Genomic DNA, 16922 nt, shown 5'->3' on the forward strand with positions numbered 1-16922 from the left:
GTTCTCTGCCTTGATACATAATTTTAGCCTAATGATTGACTCATCCAACATGGGCATTAGTCTCAATAGTGCACCCCTGGAATATCTGAAGGAGGCTGCTTGCTGACTGGCAGCCCTGGAAGAGTTCTCCTGTTAGCTGCTATGTTGTATCAGGGGCAGTAATCAGAACAGGAGGGAGGAAAAAAATGAATGGACTCACAAGGGTCCCAGACCCAAAGATGGATTATGTTCAATGGCTATAAATACACTGCATCCCTATACTACATATTTAAAAGAATGAAGATTTGATCCTTTCCTCTGTATCTCTAAATTCACAGCCAAGGGAAGCAAGACAAAGAGGAGGCAGAAATGAGTATACAGTTTATGTAGCATTTAACTCAAGACTACAAAAGGATCCACCCAGAGCCACTTGAGCCTCCTACATTGTGGTGGCCTCTTCTTAAATGCTCCTGTGAAGGTTTAGTCAGAATCATTTCTTCAGAGAGTGAGGCACCATGTCTGAGGACATGGCATCATTTCTTCTTGTTTTGACCTGTATGAGGAATCCATACTTAAATTGTGGCTGTGTGTGTACATGCATGTGTGCATGAGTATGGGTGTGTTTGTGTATGTATATGCATGTGTGCATACGTGAGTGAGTGAATGTGTGTGTGTGTGTTTTACAGGATCTTGTGTATCCCCTGGTCAGCTTTGAACTTGCTATGTAGTAGAAGGTGACTTTGAGCTGTAAGTCCTCCTCCTAACGCCCCCTTACAGGTGGGCTGGGGACAAGTGTGCTGGGGACAGGTGTGCTGTGTTGGAGACAGGATCCAGAGCTTCATAAATGTTAGACTAGCATTCTTTCTACTACAAGCCCAGTGCAGATGAAGCAGCTTCTAGAGGAATCTATGGCTGCTTCTGCTAGCAAGGGATGTAAGACACCCGTGATTGTCATGTAAATGAAGATTCGGATAAGAAAGAGCCATCAGTAGAACCCTGTCAGTAAAGGTAAAAATAAAAGCTACAGACCAGAGGTCTAGAGATGGCTCAGTGGTGAAAAGCATTGGCTGCTATTGCAGAGGATCAAGGTTCGATTTCCAGCACATACATGACTTGACTGAAGAGCGTTGCTTCTCCAGGGACTCTCCAGGCCTTTAGCACCAGATTGATTGGTCTAGCTTCGTGGACTGAGTATTTATTGTGTTTTCAGCCTCTCTGGTGGGCATACTGCCATTATTGAGCTGTCCACACTGTAATGTGCAAGCCATTCTAACAAATCCCCTTGGTAATATGTATTCACCCCACTGGTCCACTTTCTCTGGAAAACCCTAACACAAGCCCAGTGACAGGGTGTCAGGTTATTGGGTGTGCCTTGAGTGGGATACTGTCCTGTTGGCTCTTCCCCCACACCTCTCCTGACGGTTGTGAAGTGAGCAGGTCTGTGATGCACTGTGTTCCTGCAGGCTCACCATCTAGGAACTGAAACCACGGAACTATGAGCCCGCATAAACCTTTCCTCTTCCTGGGTTGTTTATCAAGGTATTGGGTCACAGCTGTGGTACACTGACTAATATTTCACATTTGAAAGTAGAACTGAAGGGCAGGGGCACTGTTAAAAACAATATTGATCAGGTGACATTGCTTGGTGATTGAGTGCTTGCCTGGTGTGTGAGGAGCCCTAGCAACATGCTGAATGGTTGGCTAACCAACTCATAAAAGTAAACATACGCTTATTGTGTGAGACTCAGTGGAATCTCTTCTAGAGAACAGAGCAATTCTGCTCACCCAGCCACCAAGGACAAGTGGACCCGTGTGGGCTTCAATGTGTCAGTCAACAATGTCTATGAAATAAGGCCTTTGAACAGAGGCTGACATAAAACAAGGTTGCATAATGATGGATTTCCAAGAATGCTGCCACGGATGTTCTCAAGGACCTAACCTGAGTCCCTCATTGGGGCAGTGACACCATATTGACTAATTTCACATTTGTGTCATCTTTATATGGCTTGCCTACCTGGATAGCAAGAACTGGCATTAATTTCTATTCTGGTTAATATGGCAGTTGATTATAATGGTTCACTGAACACAACTTAGAATCATTTGAAGAGAGTCTCCATGAGAGTATGACTAACTCAAGGTGTCCAGTGAGCATGTCTGTGAAGGGTTGTCTTGACATTAATTTGTTGTGCCCCTTTTTGGCCCTAGTTTGGGCCTTGAGGACAAACCCAAGCCTGGCTGGAGTTTTGAGACCTGTCTCAGTCACTTCTGTATTGGGGTAACTCAGCAAGACCTGTTTGGCCCTGCCTCTGCCCCACCGTTGCTGATGTAGAGCTTTGCCATTGGCCCTATCAGTCACTCCACACCCTCCCTACCTCCTATTTAATCTTACCCCACCAAAAAGCCCCCTCACCATGTTATGAACTTATATAAGCGAGAGGTTGATGCCATCAAATTGAGTTCCTGCTTTGAGAGACTCCCAGCCTGGACGTGTTTCTTTTGGGCTGTCGACATTCACCATCCCAGTCAGCCCTGAAGAGACCCTGGCAGGACCAGGTCCTCTCTCCTCTTGCCTGAACCTGCCAGCAAGGAGTCTGCATTAATTAATATGGGAAAAGCCAGCCCACTGTGGGCAACACCATTCCCTAGGAAAGGGTCCTGAGCTATGTAAGTGTGGAGAGGGGGCCCTGAGCACAGCTGTGCATGCATTAATTTCTGCTTTTGACTGGGATGTGATGTGACTAGATGTTTTAACTTCCTGCTGCCTTGACCTACCAGCTATGATGGACTATACTCTGGAATTATGGGCTAAAATTAGGCTTTTCTTCCCTACATTAATTTTTATTGGAGTATTTGATCACAGGAACTGAAGTGAAACTAGGTCAGTTGCTGAATTCTTGGCTCTTTCTCCTGGTCTGGGTGCTCAAGACCTATGGTTTTAGTTTTACAAACCAAAGTTCTCCAAAATGTTGGGGGTCCATACATGTTCCCCATTATTCCATTTCCATGCCACTCATCCAAAGCACCTGCTACCACCTACAACAGCAAGATGCTCACAAATTCACAGCAAAAACCCGGGAACGAATACACTCCAAAGCAAGGGCACTCTGTTAGCAAGAACAATTAGCCATTTTGAAAATTTTAAGGGACATGCTTGTAAAAGTTTCAGGTGCACAAGACATAATTTTAACTTTAGAATATCTCTTTGCATGTCATGAAATTTTAAACTATTGATACTTTAAGTATTTCCAGTGGAGAAGTATTTATATCCTGATGAATAAGAAATGTGCTCCATAGACTCGGGTATTTGAACACCTGAACTTCAGTTTGTGGAGCTGTTTGTGAAGGCTGGGGAAGTTATAGGATGCTGAGCATCCCTGGGGAAAGCATGGCAGCAGTAAAGGGCTTTGAGGACTTATAGCCTCTACCTACTCCCAGTTTGCTCCTGTCTTCCTGTGTGATGAAATGTAGCCCCGATCCCTGATCTGGCTGCCTGTTGCTATGCCTTCCCTTACCACTTTGGACTCCCTCGCTGGAAACATACGGATTCTGTAGGACCTAAAAGATGTGTAAAACCAGAGCTCAAACACACCAGTCCCACCATTATTCCTGCAGCCAGGATGGTCACAGCCCAGAATCACCTCTGCCTCAACAGATCACCTGAAGTTCATGGTGATCAGAAAATCACCAGACCCCTCGCCTGCCACACACTAGATCAGGCCACCATTGTATAAGAGACAGCGCCACGGTCACACCTCATCTCTCCATACCAGATGGATGAAATTATTAAATTCCATCACTATCCACTCCCCACAGCAGGACGTCCAGGAGTACAGCTGTGTAACATCTGTCCACCTTGGTCATGTCTCCACAAGATGAACAAGGGAGGCTTTTGTCATTGCTCTGCTGTCCTTTGTCTAGGTCAAGAAACCAAGAAAGGCTGCCAACTGTGAGGATGAAGTGTTCTTTAGCTTCAGCTTGTCCTGCCCTACAGGACTGTATGGTTTGAATAAATCACGCTGGGCTTGCTTTTTACCATTCTTGTGGGCTTTGAAACTCAAAATTGCTTTTGAAGAATCATGTATGATGGTGAGATATATTAGTCAGGGTTTTCTACAGGAACATGACCAGTAAAATGAACATATACATTAATAGGGAATTACTACACTGGCTGACAGGATGTGTTCTGGGTAGTTTGGCAATGGTTGTCTCACAGTGGAAAGACTGAGGATCTGGTGGTCCTTCAGTCCCCAAGGCTGGAGCAGTTCCAGTCTGTACTGAAGGCCTGGAGGATTCACAGAAAGCTGCTGGTCTCTAATTCATGTTGGACGCTGGAAGAACCTGGTCAAGTTGACAACCATGACTACTGGCCTTCGCAGTGGTCATTAAAGGTTTCCAAATGTTGGGCTGTGGAGGTGACTTTGAGGGTAAAGGACGTGTTTTGCAAATCTGAGGGACTGAATTTGGGTCCCCAGAACCCATGACAAGCATCTGGAATCCCAGAAGATCCCTATGGAGGAATGGGAGGCAGAGACAGAGTCACAGGAAGCTAGAGGGACAGACACACTGGCTTGTGCATTTTCAAAGACATCCTGTCTCAGACAAAGCAGAATGACAAGGGCGGGTATCTGAAGGTTGTCCTCTGACCTACACATGGTAGGTCATCATCATTACCATCATCATCATCATCATCATCATCATCTCTCTCTCTCTCTCTCTCTCCTCCCTCCCTCTCTCTCCCCAGCCAGAATTGATTCTCTTCTGTAGGTGGGGAATCTGAGTCTGAGAGGCTAGGAATTTGGTGGAAGAACACAGAAGGCCAGACAAGATTGACACTGAATTTCTGGAGACCATTTTCCATACTGTTTACCCTGATTATACGCGCCCCTCCCCCCATTTGTTTCTTTAGAGCCATACAAAACAGTCTTTTCCTACTTCCTGGACAAAGCAAACAGAAATGACAGTTGATAAACACCCTGAGTGACGCAGGGGCAAGTCCATAGGGCTGAGCTCTGTGACGCAAAGGTACCCATGAAGTTTGCTCCCGACAGGCGCCCCAGACAGCTGCAGCTGAGGCACCATAGAGGTCTAGGAAACTGTTGTTTACATAGTCAACATCTGTGTGTTGCCTCGACTCCTGAATCAGCATCAGGAAACAACTGAGCTCTCCGAGAGAGACAACTCCGCTGGCTACAGAATCCCTTCAGACGATGACCTAAGAAACCGCTACCTAAGAAAGCTCATCCTTAAAGCATCAGCAATCAGCGCACCAATCCCTTAAGGCAGAGTTTCTGTTGACTCCTATTGAACAGAAAGCACACTGATGGATAGTAGCCAGCAACCGTGGAAGGTTCCGCTTGCCAACTTCTTGTTTTAGGCTACCAATGTCAGATAAAACTTGTCCATGGACCCGTCTCAATCACCCTGGCTTGACATTTGCACTTTTCCCTCAGAACTCTTGGTTTTCAGTTTCAAAAAACCTGTATCTACACCTATGACCTCATCAGAGCCTTTGAAGCAGTGGGTGATTTAACACAGGGAGCTGACCCACCCACTGTGGAGGGCTGCGGTCCCAGGACAGACATCAGGCTGGACCTATACCGAGGGCAGTCAAGCATTTCATGGAAGCTGTATCAAAACCTGTCCTAGTTGCTGTGACCCAAATATCTGACAAGAAATGACTTAACAAGGGTTTCTTTCGTCTCACTTCAGGAGGTGCAGGCTGTCCTGGCAGATAAGGCATGGGGTCCGCAGCTTGAGCTTCTGCTAACATCACATCTCCAGTCAGGAAAGAGAGAGATAAACTGGTTTAAGCTTGCTTTGTCCTTTGTATTTGGTTTAGGACCTCAACCTATGGCATGGTGCCTTTCACGTTTGGAATCTTCCCTCTTCAGTTAAACCTTTCTGGAAACATTAGACACACCCAACAATGATCCACGGTGATTCTAAACCCAACCAAACTGACAAGGAAATGAAGCAACAGGATGCTAAGAAAACCTGCGTCACGTCTCAGAGTACAATAGCACTTGGAATACATGTTTAGTGTAGCTCTCTGTATACAGTAGGACCTCGGGCATTTCCTTACTGCAGACTTGGAAAAAAAGAATCAGCAGCAGGGATTCCCACCCTCCTCTACCAGCTGAGGCCAGAGCATGTGCTCGAGCTCTGGAAGTTGGGCCAGCTAGCAAGCTGTAGCAGCCAAAGCCAACCTTCCCCCGTGGCTCTTCCTCTCCAAGAACAAAGCTCTACATGGTAACCCCACAGTCACAAGATGGTGGGGAACTGGCTCAACCCTTCAACGGAGTTACTTATAAGAAGCAAAATGAGTCCTTGACATCATGGCATGTGCTGCAGAGCACAAACCTAGAGAGGAAAATTACCAGAATGCTATGCAGCATCCCATCTTTCTGGGTCCCTTCAGGCAGGTGGCCTGGACAGTGTGGGACAGACCCGAGAAACATGCCAGGGTTCCTCTCACTCAGTGACACGGAAAGCTTCTGCCTCTTTACCCTTGACAAGGATGCCTCCAGAAAGGTCTCCTGATGCTGGCGACTGTGTTGGCTATAGACCTGTGTCAGATCCACTGCCAAAATGTCAGCTTTTCACATCTGGGTGATAATGTCTCTTTTACAACAGCACTGAGCATTCTGGAGGGTGTTTCCAAGTACACTGAAGTAAGTGGGGATAAAAATAGATGCACAAGAGGCCACATTTCAGGAGGACCAAATGCTCAGTCAGTGTTCTGACATGGCGGTCTCACTCTATAGCCCAGGCTGCCTTCAGACTGGTTATCCCCCTGCCTCTCTGCTTCCCAAGTGCTGATATTCCAGGTGGCAACCATGACTTCAGCTTCTCAGAGACAAATATGCCACCATGGTTACTCACTAAAACTAGTTCACAAGATGGTCATGTGATGGTTAATATTGATTATCTATGTGACGGGTTCTAGACTCAGCTAACAGCCTCGGAAAACGTCTGTGAGGGCGTTTCCAGATTGTGTGAATGGCGGAGGGAAGACTCACTCTAAGTTCAGCCATGGAATGGACTCCTGGTCTGAATACAATGAAGAAAGCACCCTGAGCACCAGTGCTCATCTTTCCTGATTGTGGATGTCATGTGACCAGCTGTAAAAAGCCCCTACTGTCCTTCTTTCCCCACTCCATGATAGACGGTTCCCTCCAACTGTGAGCCAAAACCCTCTTTCTTTCCTTAAGTCATTTCTTGTCATGTATTTGGTCACAGCAATGTGACCAATCCATACCTAATACATCACAGTGTAGGCATAGAAACCTAGGGACATAGTGCTGCTAACTGAAATGGCAAGGACAGCTGCCTCCAGCCACTGCTAGGTGTCTGGGACAACAAAACACCTCTGAGACACCTATGTGGAACTCTAGGTTCCTTCACAGCCATTGGGTTTCAAGACACCCCTACAGTCAAGGCATGGGGTTAGATGCAAATTTGCCAGGCTATTCCCAACTTCACCGTGCTGACTCTCTGGGAATGGGCCTGGACAGCCACATGTCTCTCTACTCTCCGCACACACATAGAGGCCTGTACTGGTTGCTTGGCTCACCTTGTAGACAACCAGCCTTCTCAACCACTCTAGCCTTCCATGGTATTTTTGTTTTTCTAGGCTTTCTGGGCTTTAAGCCTTGCTATGTAAAGTAAGAATACCTTACATTATATATACCTGATACCTCCTTGTATGGTATGTCTCCATCTGGCATGATAATCTCAGAATAACAATTGTAAAATCTTGTACAAAATAAACACCTGAATCCATGTTGTAAATGTATCTGGCTCAGGAGGAATGGAAGCATGACCTCTGAGAAAACTCAGATGGCTTGGTGGGCTGTTTAATATATACTAATGTTGATGTTGGAGGCTCTGGATGCAGCCCAGTTGGAAGCATGCAAGCATATGCCCAGCTGTCACAAAGCCTTCAGTTCCATCTGCAGCCCCAAATAAAACTGGGAGTGGTAGCACGTGACTGCAATCCTAGAGACAGGAAGGTCAGAGGTTCTAGGTCATCTTAGTTACAAAGCAAGTTCATGGCTTGCCTGGAATATACGAGACCCTGACCCAAAAGGGGATTAAAGCCATTTGAGGAAACATAAATGCTTGGGTGTCTTCAGGGAGAATGTTGACAGATTCCTTGCTGGAACACAGGCTTGATGCAGCAAAGCTCAGGACAACACGGCTTACAGGCACAGGCCTCATCTTCTGGGGACGCTGGCTCTGAACCTCCCAGGTGGCTTGCTACCTCCCCTCCTTCTCATCCCTCCGTTCTCCACGGTGTCTGTCCTTAGCCAGAGAGCTTAGTGTAACCTCAAGTCCCAGGCTCTGATTTATAAGCCATGACTCTCAGGGACTATAAATTACACAACCAAGCTAGATTGCTCTAGGCTCTGCAGGAGGCACGGGAGTCGCCTGCCTCTGATGACTAACGTGGCTGCAGATGTGGCCCTCTGAGTTACCATCAGCGGTATCTCCTTGTCTTGAGGAGCACTGATTGCTAGGGACAATGAAAGGTGACAGGGTGAGGGCACAGAGACACAGCTGTCTTGGTCATCCTGTAGTCTAAGGAGGACCAGGGTGACAGGGGAGGGAGCCAGGAGCTATTGACTCTGGTGACTTTCACTCAGGGCTCATCCACAGGTGATGGCAGCTCTGTCACAGGGAAACACGGCTCAGGATCCCTGCTGTCCAGATCTTACTTTCATCCTCTCTAAAGTAAGGCAGTCACAACCAACCACAGGTTTGACTGACAGTAGACTTATGTAATATGTATATTCACCACAAGGCCTCCTTCAGTCAGCCACTCACCCCAGTAATATGTTCAAATGGAGAAGCAGGAAAAACACCTCTGTTGTCTATGCTGACCTCTCTGGTGAGCCTGTTGAAATTATGATAATGATAATAACCACCCTCGATGGGCTTCACGTGTACCAGGCTCTGCCCTAAAAGCTGTGCAGGGCTCGGCCCATTTGCTCCTCCAAAGGATCACAACAAGGTTGTTTCCAGCATTGTCTGTATCTTCAGGGGAGATGGACAGAGAGGAATGGAAACATAGGAGGAAGGTGTCCTAGCTGTGTGCGGAGACCTGGGACTCAGTCCTGAATACACCCCTGCAGCAAATCTTTCCTCCCACCCCCACCGGGAAATACTAATAAACTCTCCCTGCTGATCTTCTCTGTCTCCAGTCGGTAACAAGCTTTATTATCACACTGCTTAATGATCAGATATTATTGACCTGAACCTTTCTATAACCCATTTAGACCCTGGGGGAGACTGAGGTAGGGTTTGTAGCATGGCACCATAGCACAGTCACTCACAAGCTAGTTCTCCACTGTGCGGTCTCCATTGCTGGCAGGAGTCACATTCTGAACTCCACACTGGGCTATCGCCAACTAGTTTCTTTATAAGCTTTCATGAGGTGTCAGAGCTGGGGGTGCAGAGATAGTGTGGCTAGCAGCAGGGACCCGTTATCCTGAAGGGCACTGCCACATGCCTGTGGCTGGCAGAGAGGGACACGTGAGTATTCCTGAGGCCCAAGGGCAAGTTCTCAGTCAGTGGCAGAGTCTCTTTCTCTAGGGCTGAAGCAGCTGGGCCATCAGAGGTAGGTGGATATCCAGTCCATCTATTGGCCTGGTGACAGCCAGTGCCACACTGAGCAAGCTTGGTCCTGTTTGCAGTGGGCTGACAGCACAAGCTGGATAGCTTTTGACACCTGATCTCATTATTACAGGCTTTGCGCTGTGTGACGGTGGATGGTGGATGCTTCTCCCCACTTATTGAACCTCCTTATACATCGCCAGGGGCCTCCTGTCCGCCACCAGGCTGGTTCTGGTTTTCTTCTGTAAAGCTATCCAGATTTACTCTGGGAACTTTGGGGGAGGGTACTGCCTCTCTCGAGATGTCCTTCCCTTCCTTCACCCAGCTGGTGAGACCGAACTTGAGAATGCATGAGGAAATGGTGTTACTCCAGTCCATGTTGAACTTCCCGGTGTCAGGACTGGGCACTGGCTAATAGCATCCGGCCCCTGGAACAGCACCCACATGTGACGAAGAGGCTATGCATGCATAAGATAAATCCAGAGCAGGGTTGGGGAGATGGTTAAGTCAGGAAAGTGCTTGCCTTGCAAGCATGAGGATCTGAGTTCAATCCCCAGGACACACACACAACACACACACACACACACACACACACACACACACACACACACACATACACACACACAAGCTGGATGTGGTGATATACACTTGAAATCCCAGGACTGGGGAGGCAGAGATAGGCGAATCCCTGGGGTTCATTGGCCAGCCAGCCTAGCCTAGCCAGCGAGCTGCAGGCCTGTAAGAACTTGTCTCAAAACTCCAGGTGGTGCATGCTGTCCAAGGAAGGAGATTTGTGACTGATCTTCAGCCTCCATGTGACTCATGGAGTCCTGAAGACTCATCTTCAGAGAGAGACAGAGACAGACAAACAGACGGACAGACAGACACACACAGAGATAGAGAGTCAGAGAGAGAGAGAGAGAGAGAGACAGAGACAGAGACAGAGACAGAGAGACAGAGAGAGAGAGAATATGAACAGCCATCAAGCAAGCTGAGGCAGGCTGGTGCTGTGTGCTTAGGATGCTAACACTGTCCAAATCTGTACCTTTTTCAGAAGCAGAATCAGAGACCCTGGCTCCTCCCCATGATCTAAGGCTCAGTCATCTACCCCAGCTTTCATCCCATCCTCTCCCTCCTTCTGTATCCAAATCCTTTCCAGCTGGACTCACTGGAGCCCTCCTTGACCAGCTCATCTGCACCACCACGTGTCAGGACCCTCCACATGTGGATTTGAAAATGACATAGCGTGACAATTCTCACAAGAGGGAATGTGTATGAGCAGGTATTAGAGTGGGCATCTGGTCTAGAGACATAGAAGGAAGTAGCCTGCCTCCAATAGGTATGGCATCTTACTTCCCCACCCTAAACTGCCCGTACCTGAGCAACACCTTAAGTAAGAGAGAAATAAATTCGTGTGTCCTTTGATATTGCTTTTCCAGGCTTGTGTTAGAGCTGGTGAGGACAGTCAGAGTCCTTTGCATTCATTCTACATAATCCACTGCTTAATTCCTTTGTGTGAAGTGTATATTGTGCCCAGTATATATTATGTGCAGTGTATATATTGTGTGTAGTCTCTATTGTATTCAGTCTGTATTGTGTGCAGTGTATATTGTGTGCATTCTGTATTTTGTGCACTGCATATTTTGTGCAGTGAATATTGTGTGTAGTCTGTATGGTATGCAGTGTATATTGTATGCAGTCTGTATTGTGTGCAGTGCATACTTTGTGCAGTGTATATTGTATACAGTGTATACTGTGTGCATGCAGTCTGTATTGTGTGCATTCTGTATTGTGTGCATTCTGTATTGTGTACAGTCTATATTGTGTGCATTCTGTATTGTGTGCATTCTGTATTGTGTGTAATCTACATTGTGTGCAGTCTACATTGTGTGCAGTGTATATTGTGTGGAGTCTATATGTGTGCAGTCTATATTGTATGCAGTCTATCTATATCCACTGATTAATTACTGGTGGCCTTTAAGTGTCTGGTTCTCTTTGAAGAGTCAGGGGAGCTATTCAGAAAGACTTCAAGCAGATAATCTTCCTTTTGCTGTCAAATGGTTACAGGGTACCTCGGAAGAGGCAGAAGGTGGCCATGGGCAGGCAGGAAGGGCCCTGGGGAGAAGACAGGAAACCAAAAGGCCAAAGCAGTAAACTGGCACTAGGATTCAAAGGCACCCTGGCTGGCAGACCCAGGAGCCACTTGCTCCAGATGGTGCTAGGACAGTGTATGTGGCCACTGTGTGGAACCCTCTGCCCTTGTGTGTGACAGAGACCCACCGAGCCAGCCATTCCCTCAGCCCATCTGCAAACAATTCATGGAAGAGTGAACATTCCACAGCCCTTGGGAGATGCACACACTGGGCATCTGAAAACCAGTAGAGGAACGCAAGAGGAAAGAAACAACACTGTATATTGTATTTAGCTGCAACATGTACACTTCATGATATGGATCAAGCTGCATAGGGATGTATCCCTTCCTGATTAAATCCATTTCCTCCAAAACACTCTGACATCCTAACTTCTGGAACCCAAATGCTGTAATCTCCAGCAATAAGGTTGGTGTAGGTGTGACTAAGACAAGGTTGCACTAAAGTAGGGAGCCATCTAATGTGCCCGTTAACAGAGACTGGGGAATGAGGTGTGTACTAGAGCACAAACCTGCAAGGTGGGTGGTCAAGGATGGTCATGAGCCTGTCCAAAACGGTCATCAAAACTGAGGCTTGGGACAACCCCTACCCCATATCTGCTCACTTTCTCACTGCTGTGACAAAATGCCGGACAGATGCTGTTTAAGAAAGGGAAGGGTTATTTCAAAGCTCAAGGCTCCAGGAAAACTTCCCCCTCCCATCACGGTGGCAGAAAATGGCTCCGTGAGGTGGAATGGTCATATCATGGCTAACCAAAAACCAGAGAACACAGGCCTGAACAAGGGCTGGGTGTCACCTTCAAAAGTGCATGCCTAGTGATTGGCCCACTTCTGCCAGCCATGCCTCATTTAAAGGCATCAAAATAGCGCCACCAGCCGGGGAGCAAGTGCTCAGACCCTGAGCCTGTGGAAGAACATTCTAGAATCAAACCTTAGCATGTTTTCACGGTCGTGGAGGAACCAGCCCCATGACAACCTGACCTTAGGTTTTTTCCCCTTCCTCGTATGAAATAAATGTATCATTCTAATATATTCAGCTTATAAAATTTTGTTTACAGAAGCCTTAGTAATATATTTTATATCCCTAAAATGTCCCACTCAGTGGTAAAACTACGATTTGCATCTAAATGTATCTTACCTTCTTTCGGGCCAAAAATGAAAATACAATTTATAATGAAAACATGAAGGAGCTTGTGGGTCCCCCCCCCCCCCCCGCCCAAAGCAATTAAATTTGACTTAGGCCCCTGAATAAACACGTAACTCTCCTCCCTGAGGAGGAGCAAAACTTACAAGGATTGCTGTTTCTCAAACTAAATTAAATCTGCTTATAAGAGAGTCTACACATGAGAAGCCAGTGTGTACAGTATCACGTGTCTTCTCTGGGGTTCTGTCTCTGTCTCAGGCCATACATTGCTAGGCTAACCAACTCCCATAGGCATCTTCAGGAGAAGGCAGCATGAAACACGGACTCTCAGTGTTAAAGGTTATATCCTTCTCATTACACAATGACTCACGAGGCCCTAGCTTTATATTCTTGTTAGTTCTTTGATCAGTTAATTGATTTACAAATATCTAAAAAATTATTTTTATTTTTTAGAAATAGTGACAGCTTAATAAGAAAGGGGTACATTCTTGAAAATGGTAGTTGGGGCTGGTGGTGTCCAAAAGCCTACAATTATTAATCTCTTTCCAATGAAGTAAGACAAACATTACAAAAGCACGCCCAGACTCCTTACCACTGATTCTGAATTGTCTTTTGAAGACAACTGTATGTGTGCATGAGTGCTCATGTGAGCATGTGTGTGTGTGTGTGTGTGTGTGTGTGTGTGTGCCTACACGTGAAGGCCAGAGGTCAACCTTGGGTGACATCTCTCAGATGCTCTCCACCTTGTGTTTTGTGCTTGTGTGTACTAGTTTGTGCCTCTGTGTGGGTGCATATTTGTACACATGTGTTGGTGCCCAAGGTCAGAAGAGGAGCTGGAGTTACAGGCAGTCGTGAGTTGCCTGATGCACATGCTGAGAACTGAACTCTGGCCCTCTGAAAGAACAACTTGAGCTTTGAATTTCTGGGCCATCTCTCTACTTTGCTTTTGAGACAGGGTCTCTCACTGGCCTGGAGGTCACCCAGTAGGCTAGGCTAGATGGCCAGTGAGTCCCAAGAATCTGCTATCTCCACCTTCCAGGCATTGGGATTGCACATTCACATCAGTACATCTGACTTTTATACTTGGGTTCTAGGGGTCAAACTCAGATCCCCATGCTTGTGACAAGGACTTTATAAGCTGAACCATCATCCCAAGAGAAAAATACATGTCCAGGTTAGGTACTCAACTTTCCACGGAGACACGCCTGTGATGAGTCTGTGAGTTACCGTACAGGGTCCCTAATAAGATACGACTTTTGCTTTAGCCTCTGAGCTCACAGGCGCCTTGCATAGTTGATTCAGAGGGCCTTGTTCTCCTGGTGTCCCCCGTCCCCCCTGCCTCTTCCACTCTTCACAGCTCCTCTTCCATGGGCTTCCTGAGCTCTGAGCTGGGGGATTTGATGTAGACATTCCACTTTGGGTTGAGTGTTCCAAGGTTTCTTACTCTCTGCACACTTTCTGGCTGTGGTCTCTGTGTTTGTTCCCGTCAGCTGAAGAAGGAAGCTTCTCTAACAAAGGCTGAGCAAGGTACCCATCCCTGAATACAGCAGAATATCACTGGGAGCCATTGTGTTCATTTTGCCATGAGCCTGTGGACTATCTAGTCTCAGGTTATTTTGGGTATGAGTTCCATCTTGCAAGCACAGGGCCTGCATGTGTCTTCTGAGTATGTCTAATAGCTTCCAGGTTGGTATCTTAGAGGAACTCCTAAGTGTGTGAACAAGTGGCTCTCTGACTCTTGTGCCTTCGCTCAGGACCCTTTTCCTTCTGTTGGTTTACTTTATCTAATTTCAGTGTGATGATGTCTGTTTTATCTTATGATATTATATTTTGGTTTTTTTTTAAATCTCTTCTTAGAAGCCTTCTTTTGTAATGAGAGACAGAAAGAGAGTGGATCCAGAAGGGAGTGGGGTGGGGTAGGGTGGGGAAGAGCTGGGAGGGAAGGGAGACTATAATCAGGATATATATTTCATGAGAAAAAAAATCTATTTTTAATAAAAAGGAAAAATGCAAAAAAAATGGTGATTTTTGGGTCAACAATAAATATTTGGCATGCAATTATACTAAGACATTGTTCACTGTTGGTCTAAAACATTTTAACACACAGCCCTTCTGCAAAAGCAGCAGTGGCTGAAGCCACAGCAGTGCATACCTGTTATCCCAGCATTTTGAGAATAGAGGCAGGCAGATCAGGGGTTCAAAGCCAACCTCAGCTATGTAGGGAATGAATTTGAGGCCAGGCTGGGCTGTGTGAGATACTGCCTTTAAAGTAACTGAATGAAAATGCACAGGCGGGAAGCCAAGCCATGCTCCCAGAAGCTTCACAGACACAGGGAGGAAACTGACATCCTCAGACTTCACCTGGAGCGGGGAGATGGCTTTGATGCTCTTGGGGATCGTGCTGATGCCTTCTCCCCAGGGAGAACTTGTCAGCGTGCCAAGGCAAGTTGTTTATAATTCCACTTGATGGTTGATGTTGTCAATTTGGCGAAACCTAGACTCACTTAGGAAGTGAATCTCTGGGTATGTGGGTGGGGGTTTTCTTGGTTATGTCAATGGAGGTGGGAAGACTTGCCCACTGTGTGCGGGTTCCCTTGCCTGGATTGGATGCTGGGGTACACCATGGAGGAGGGGAGCTGAGCATTCGTGAGCATCCATAGCTCTCTCTTCCTGACTGGGGGCCACATGTGGCCAGCTGCTTCAGGCTCCCACCACTGGGGCTTTTCCACCAGGATGGACTCACTTGGACTGGGAGCCTAAACAACTCATTTTTCCTTTAAGTTCCTTTACCAGGGTATTTTATTATAGCCACAGGACAAGAGACTCAGACTCCCATCTAACTCTGATCAATGCTCCAGGATGTGAGTTCCTAGGAAGGGAAGGTTGTGTGTGACGTGGGATGCTCTTGAGTGGCTGCCAGTGGCTTCTCTTCTATAGGACACGGACACCACTCTCCTGCTTAGACTTTTTAAAACAATGCTTAGACATTCTTGGGGCAAGTGCACTTGAGAATAGTTAGTGGCTAGGCACTGCCCCTGCCTACTTGAGAATAGTTAGTGGCTAGGTGACTGCCCCTGGTCTCTCTTGGGTCTGCTTAGGGACTTTATACAGATTGGCCAAGAGATGTGTCTCTTCCTTTTATTAAAGATTGTTTATTAGGGCATAGTCATCATATGTACCAATGAGTTTTACTGTGGTATCTTTGGGCATATAGGTAATGTACTTTGACCTTTACCCCCCTATGCATCACTTACCCCTGCTTTTCCACTTCCTCTTCCCACTTCCTCTTCCTTCTTCCTCTTCCTACTTCCTCTTCCCACCTCTGCCTTCTTCTACTCCCATGCCTTCTTTGGTTACCCAATGAATTTCATCAGAGTTATTCACAAACACATGAAGAAAATGACTCTGCCAGCAACCATAAACTACCTATAGACCCAGAGGGAGGGGTAGGCTTCATGAGTTCCTATTCCCTAGCTACTGTTAACAGCGCGTAAGTCCTAAGGCAGAGCAGGGGATCCACGTTTTCTTAAGGAAAGCCTTGGCCATCTCCATCCCTCCTTGCTTTCTCCTCCATCACTGTCTTGGTACTTCCCTTCTTTAGGGTTCTTCAGTGGCATCATCACCAAGAATTTCCTAGCAAAACCATCCCCCTGGCCCCCTGGCAGAGCTAGGCTATGCTGAGGTCCACTGACCAGCTGTGGCTATTCCTCAGCATGGAGTAAACCAAGGCCTTCTCTGCCCAGCCCGCCGACTGGCTGAATAACTCAAAAGCTCCTGTGTTCAACTCTGGAGTGCTCTTCTGCTCCTGGCTTTCTCTCCTAGAAAATGGTCTGCTGAGAGCCCCTCCCTTCCCTGACGTTGTCTACAGCACAGAGGGATTTGAGTGTGTGGATAGCAGTCCTCGCCATCAAGGGGTGACACACCACTTAAGACACGGAGTCATTCTTGGTGGTGTCAGTAATGTGCTATGAGAGAAAGAGATGAGGCTTCTGCTCCAAGTCCCCTGTCAGCTTTGCAGATGGTCTTTTTGCCTGT

At 46.9% G+C, this 16922-nt stretch overlaps 1 protein-coding gene across 1 annotated transcript in view; it reads right to left on the reverse strand.

Moving 5' to 3' along the window:
• The window catches only part of Slc35f3 (solute carrier family 35 member F3), a 242414-nt gene that overhangs the window by 198007 nt on the left and 27485 nt on the right, over positions 1-16922 (reverse strand). The gene's annotated exons all lie outside the window — the stretch shown is intronic.

This window comes from Mus caroli, unplaced genomic scaffold (genome assembly GCF_978045245.1).
Source record: "Mus caroli unplaced genomic scaffold, Mus_caroli_1 scaffold_10, whole genome shotgun sequence".
Taxonomy (NCBI): domain Eukaryota; kingdom Metazoa; phylum Chordata; class Mammalia; order Rodentia; family Muridae; genus Mus; species Mus caroli.